The 6,964-nt window shown below is 39.2% G+C and overlaps 1 protein-coding gene across 2 annotated transcripts in view; it reads right to left on the bottom strand.

Annotated features, from left to right (window-relative positions):
- Nucleotides 1-6,964, bottom strand: part of IFT88 (intraflagellar transport 88) — a 152,477-nt gene that overhangs the window by 130,088 nt on the left and 15,425 nt on the right. The window lies entirely within an intron of this gene.

Genomic DNA, 6,964 nt, shown 5'->3' with positions numbered 1-6,964 from the left:
TATGGTTATTTAATTTTTTTGACCTAAATTTTCTTATCTTTTAAATGAGGATATAAAGTATACTGGTCACAAAATTGTAGTTAGGGGTTAGGGTTAGGGTTAGGGTTAGGGTTAGGGTTAAAATAAAATAAAAAAAAAAAGAAAGAAAGAAAGAAAAAAAAAATTGTAGTTGGAAGAAAAAGGACCATACAGGTAAAGTATCCTAAACCCTTCAGTTGGGAGGCATAATCATTTGAAATACTTGATTAAATATCGCTTATGGAGAGATTCTACTTCTAGCTATGATAGACTACTGTTTTAAAAAAACTTCCTGGGGCCAGCAGGTGGTGTAAGTGGCCAAGGCACTGGATTCCACATGGGTGACCACAGTTCAAGTCCTGGAACAGGCAGATTGCTTTCTCACTTTCTCTCTATTTCTCTCCCTCTGTCTCTCTCTAGTGAGTGCATGTTTCCTATAGCAAAATTTAAAAAAATAATAATAGTAAATAAAATTACATAAACAAGTCTTAAAAAAAATGTAAATAACTTCTGGGCCCTGTGTGTGGCCTGGTGGTTAAGGGGGCCGAAAACACACCAGGCACATGTCCCAAACCTTTTTTTTTTTTTAGGTCTCGCATATTTATTACTGAACCAACCTACCAATGCAGAACTTAGAGACAAGGTGAAGCATCATTTTTTTCCCAATAAACACAAGTGTCCAGTCAATGGTGACCATTTTCAGCTTGATGTGGCACGACCACAGTGACCTTGGTACAGCATAAATATGTGGCCTATATCCTGTCCAGTTCCTCATAGACCCAGCTTGGTTCTTCTCCAATGTCTCCTCTTGGAGTTGTACCTGATTTTATTACCAGTTTTCATTCTAATCCACTGGAGAATAGGACGATTTTGTTTCTGTTTTTTTGGCCAGAAACCGCTTGATTCTGAAAGTCTTATGAGAAGACATGGCAAAGAGCCGAGGGAACTGCTCACCCCATGATGGCGGAGAAAGGAAGAGCTGCATGTCCCAAATCTTGATAGGATGGAAAATTGGAAAAGGGATTGTGGTGTGACCAAGCCTCATTGAAAGAGATGCTTTTCTCCCTCTCCTTCTCTATGTTTCTGGTGAGAGCATGTATCCTCTGGCAATTTTAAACAAAACCAAAATCAAACAAACAAAAAACTTCTTACTAAGAATGATCAAAAAAGCAAAGGACAACAATATTTTGTTAAAAAAATAAAAACAACTTGAATGGCTGACCCGATGGCCTGGTGATTATGGGAGCTGACTCCTATAGTGGACTGCACAGTTCAAATTTCTTAACTAGTGACTTGAAAAATATGTTGGGAATGTGTGTGTGCATGCCCCAAAATTCTGCAATGACCATAACCCATTGGAGTGCATGTTCTCCTTCCCCTCTACCTGTCTCTGTCTCTGGTGAGTACGCATGCCCTTTAGCAATTTTTTTGAAAAGTCATTTTGAAGATACCAGAGAACTGTCAAGACAATATAGTATTACAAGGTCTCAAAATAAAAAAGAGGAGGGAAGGCTAGAGAGGTGAGTCCACATTCTTCTGTTTTTCTCCTACAAAAATCTGTTAATCCCAGAGGCATGGCTGAGAATCTGAGTGTACTCCTAACAGCCTCACCGAGTGTAGAGTCGACAGCCTGCCAAGGAAGCAGCTCTGGTAATCCTCCAGGCTTAAGGTTGTGATCACAAAAGCCTACACCCTAAAACTAAAGGGGAAAAGAAGTATACCAGCACTCACAGGACTGAAGTCTAATGTAGAATCATTGCAAAACCAGCCGGATAAAGGTGATTAAGGATTCCTAGGGCTGCTAAGGCCGTAAGTAAAAGTAAATTCTTTCTAGTGAACGAGAGCTCTTCTAGAGCTATACTAATCCAATACAACTTGGTGTAGAAATGGAAATATTCACTATCTGCCTTTTCTGATAAGATACCCACTTGCTAGTACCAGCAGTTAATGGCTATGTCGCTAGACTCCCATGTAGTTGACCACGGTTCGAGTTCCGGACCCGGTGGCTTAAACTCACGCTGGATGTGTGCGTGCCCAACATCCTGAGAGGAGAATGGAGGAGTGGCGTGGCCATCCCCCCTGGGGGGTGATTTCTCGCTTTCTGTCTGTCTGTCTCTGTCTCTCTGGCGAGCGCACGCACCCTATAGCAAAAACCTCTCCAAAAAAAAAAAAAAAATACCCACCTGCCACGCATAACTGATGAGCATTTAACAAATGGCTAGTACAACAAGAATCTGAATTTTTATATTTTAAATAATTTAAATGTACATAGTTAATATGGCTAATGGTTATCATATTGGACAACGCAGACATAGAGCAAGAAATTATCTCTAAAATTTTCGTACAATGTTTGGGATGCAATCAGAACAACCAGACGTATAAGATGAACTACATAAGTAAAAGCCAACCACAAACAAACTAATGGAAAGAAACTCAGAAGGGGATATATGTAAGACACAGACTTTAACATACTAAAGCTTAAAATGGTCAATGAATTAAAAAACAAGCTTGACGATTTCAGCAGAGAACTAGAAAATAAAAAAAGGAATAAATGGAAATTCTAGAACTGAAAATAAAATAAAATTCTGGCACTTCCAGGAAGTACTAAAATTACTTCACTCTACTAGACTGTAATAAGTTAAATATAAGAGTTGTGATCTGAGTTGTGATCTTTAAGGAAACACTAAAAGCGTAATGGATGTTGCTGGACTCCCATGTAGTCGACCGTGGTTCGAGTCCTGGACCTGGCGGCTTAAACTCATGCCTGGCATGTGGGCGTGCATGCCCAAGATCAGAGAGGAGAATGGAGGAGAAGGGATTGCAGCTTGGCCATCCCCCCTGGGGGGTGATTTCTCACTTTCTGTCTCTCTGTCTCTTTCTTCCTTTCTGGCGAGCGCACGCACCCTATAGCAAAAACCTTTCCAAATAAATAAATAAATAAATAAATAAAAGAGATTGTAAACTATCAAGATAATAGAAAAGGGAAAGATTTAAAAAAAAAAAAAAGGAAGGCATAAAAAGGAGAGAAAATGAAACATAAGAGAGGCAGGAAAAACAAACCATAAAAACAAATAATAACCCAGTAAATTTTAAGGCAAACCAGTATTTTCATATATGTAAATAGAATAAACGTTTAACTGAATGAGTAAGGTCAGTCTGTAGTGCAATGGTTAAGTGCTGCACAGAGGAAGCTAGATCCCACACAGTCAACGAGGGTTTGCGTTCCAGTTGCATCAACTTGAAAAACACACTGGGTACAGGATACTGACAGGGTAGAGAACTGGAGAAAAAAAGGACTGTAGTATGACTAGACCCCATTATTTTTTCTCTAGGATTAAGAAAAAAAAGATTGTCGGGATCAGCAGGTGGCGTGGTGGTTAAGGGCACTGGACGCCCACATGGTGGACCATGGTTTGAATCCCAGGCCTGGTGGCTTGCTTTCTGGCTTTCTCTCTCTCTCTGGTCAAATTTAATAAATAAACAAACAAACAAATAAATAATGTTAAATAAAATAATCCGTAAAAATAAAAAAAGAAAAAAGAAAAAAAGGGACCAGCAGTTAGCATAATGGCTATGTCACTGGACTCCCATGTAGTTGACTGCGGTCCAAGTCCTGGAGACCCAGTAGCTTAAACTCACGCAGGGTGCGTGTGCATGCATGCCCAAGATCCCGAGAGGAGAATAGAGGAGAAGAGATTGTGGCGTGGCCATACCCCCTGGGGGGTGATTTCTCACTTTCTGTCTCTCTATCTCTCTGTCTTTCTGGTGAGCACATGCATCCTATAGCAAAAACCTCTCAAAAAAAAAAAAAAGTCAAACTGTATTTAAAAAAAAAAAAAAAAACCTGAATTACATGCAGCTATTAAGAAAAACATCTTAAGGGGTCAGTAGGTGGTGTGGTTGTTAGGGATGCTGGATTCCCACATGGCTGACCACAGCTGGAGTCCTGGACCTGGTGACTTACTTTCTTTCTCTTTCTCACTTACTCTGTCCCTATCTGGTCAAATTGAAATAGATGAATAAATAAAGTTAACATCTTAAATGTATGGACATGGAAAAGTTGGAAGTAAAAACTGGAAAAGGTGCCAGCCTGTGGCTTGGTGGTTAAGGCAACTTCATCTCACATAGCCAACTTTGTGGTTCAAGTCCTGGACCAATGGCTTGAAAAAAAAAAAAAAAAAACAACCCACACACAGTAGGTTTGTGTGAGTATGTGGCCCAAATTCTGAAAGGCAGGGGAGATGTATAAGAAGGGACTGTGGCATGGCCATGTTCTATGAAGGATGCTTTCTTGCTTCCCTTCTCTATCCCTCTCCAGTGAGCTCACTTGCCCTCTAGCAAAAATTTTTTTTAAATGGAAAAGACATACAATGCAAATACTAGACAAAAAATATTCTGTATAATTACATCAATATACAAATAGCTAACAAAAGAAATAAAAAACATTACTAGAGAGACATGTCATAACAATAAAAGGCTCAGTTTACCATGAAAACATAAAAAATTTAAATAATTTTACTATAAACATATAAGGCAAAATCTTAAAAAAAAATAAAAAAGAAAAGAAAAAACCATAGTCATAGTGCAAGATTTGATCACATATTCTCATTAAAAACAGAACCAGTAGACTTGTTCTGGATCCAGCTCCCTTAATATTAGGAAATTTCAAAGAATTGAAACCTTATTGCTAATGTATCCTGACTATCTAAGAGTAAAGCTAGAAATCACAACAGGGCTGCGACTGTCCATGGGCTAGTCCCACAGTGTAGTGATTAATGGCTATGCACGGGGAGCTGGATCCCACATGGCCAATTGTGAGTTGAATCGTGGCTCTGATAGCTTAAACATGCCAGGCACATGTGCTTGCATGACCAAATCTCTGACAGAAGAATGGAAGAATAAAGAATTGCAGCATGATCATTTTCCATTAGGGAGCGTTCTCTCTCTAGGGAGCACACGTGTCCGCTGGCAATGAAAAATAAAGCAGTAATGCAAAGATAACTAGAAAATTTAAATCTGTTTAAAAATTAAATACATTAAAAAATTGGCCAGAGGGCATATGTAGTCACCAGATAGAGCAAGACAGAGAGAGAAGTAAACTCAGAAAGTACCCCTCACCACCATGGTAGATAGTCAAAACACAATCCCTTCTCCATCTCTCCCTCTGATCAGGATTTGGGGTACATACTCACATGCACCTGTCATGTTTTTCAAGCCACGAGAGTTGGGACTCAAACCACAAAGTCAGTCATGTGGGATCTAGCTGCCTTAACTCTTATGCTACTGGCCAAGAAAAATACTTCTAAATAAACCATGAGTTAAAAAAGGAATCACCATAGAAATATGAGAATTTTTTTTTGGGGGGGGGCAGAGGGTACATGTGCTTACTAGAGGGGGAGAGAGACAAAGACAGAGAGAAGGAGAGAAAGCGCTCCCCAATAAGGCATAGTTATGCTGCAATCCCTTTTCCTCTATTTCTTCACTGTCAGATTTTAGGACATACAAAACATAGCACCCGCTGTGCTTTCTAAGTTGCCAGGTTGGCATTCAAACTAAACAGCTGGCCGTGTGGGAACCAGCTCCCTTAATCACTAGGCTAAGGGGCCAGCCCAAGAAAACATTTTGAGCTGAATAATAATGAAAATATCACTAAAAGGTAAATATTTTTAAAAATAAACTTTTCGGTAAACTTTAATCATTGGGGTTTTGCCTCATCATGGGAAGTAATCTTAATTTTATAACACTTCAGGGCTTAAAACTCATGGTTGATTAGGTTAGCTCCAAGTATTAGAAAAACCTGAAAAGGAAGAAAACTTCCTCCATTAGAACAAATTGAAAAAAAGTGATCCTCACTTTTTTTTTCTTTTTTTGGAGTTTTTGTTTTGTTTTGTTTTGTTTTGTTTTTGCTATAGGGCACGTGTGCTCGCCAGACAGAGAGACAGAAAGTGAGAAATCAGCCCCCAGGGAGGATGGCCACACCGCAATCCCTTCTCTTTCGTTTTCCTCTTGGGATCTTGGGCACGCATGTACACGCACCCGGCATGAGTTTTAAGCCACCAGGTCTGGGACGCAAACCGCGGTAGACTACCTGGGGATTCAGCTACATAGCCATTATGCTAACTGCTGGTCCCAATCCTCACTCTTTTAACTACTACCTAATGACTAACTCTGGCTTTTGGTTTTTGTTGTCAGTATGGAGTGGCTCCTGTACCATCTCCTCCCTCATTTACCTGGAATCCTCTCCCTCCCTCTTTTATCTCAAGGTCAGTCTCAATACCACAGTTCCTTTAATATTCATCTCTAAATTTATCTTCTAAGCAGCCTCTTCTGGTTGCCCCAACTAGTGATAAATAATCTCTCTTTATGGTACTGTAGCAATTTATACTCTTTAACAACTTATTATTTATGTCTAATAATATGTTTTTGTGGAAGGCCACATGCTAGATTTTGTACATGAACAACTGTTTGTCTATTTTGCTTTTTTAATCCTAATATGGCTGTCCATTTTTGTAAACTTGTTTTTTTCATAAAAAATAGTTTGTGTTAATCATACAAAAAATTGTATTTGAGACATCTTATATTTATTATTGTCTTTCTTAACTAGTCCAGAACTTTTTTGTTTAACAATGTAACTGTTTATATAAAAACCCCACACCCCTCAAAAATAATTAACCTATTTGATTCAACTTTTAAAACTATATATATAAAAACCCCTAGCAACTGACCCCCTATAAAAAAAACTACTCAAACTTTGATCGAGGCTGCAGTTCTGACTCTCAGCCACAGGCCTCAGACTATAGTCGCTGGCCCGCTAATAAAGACTCCCTTTAACCTTAATCTGGCTTTAGTGGTCGTTCATTCGGTGGCACTCCACAACATTTGGAGGTCCCAGCAAGATCTGGGAACCTTAGAGTGCCCAAACAATGCCCTCAAAACAGTTCATTAC

This window comes from Tupaia chinensis, unplaced genomic scaffold, assembly GCF_000334495.1.
Source record: "Tupaia chinensis unplaced genomic scaffold, TupChi_1.0 Scaffold000634_1, whole genome shotgun sequence".
Classification (NCBI taxonomy): domain Eukaryota; kingdom Metazoa; phylum Chordata; class Mammalia; order Scandentia; family Tupaiidae; genus Tupaia; species Tupaia belangeri.
The sequence above is the reverse complement of the archived record's forward strand: the minus strand, read 5'-3'. Positions and strand labels throughout refer to the sequence as shown.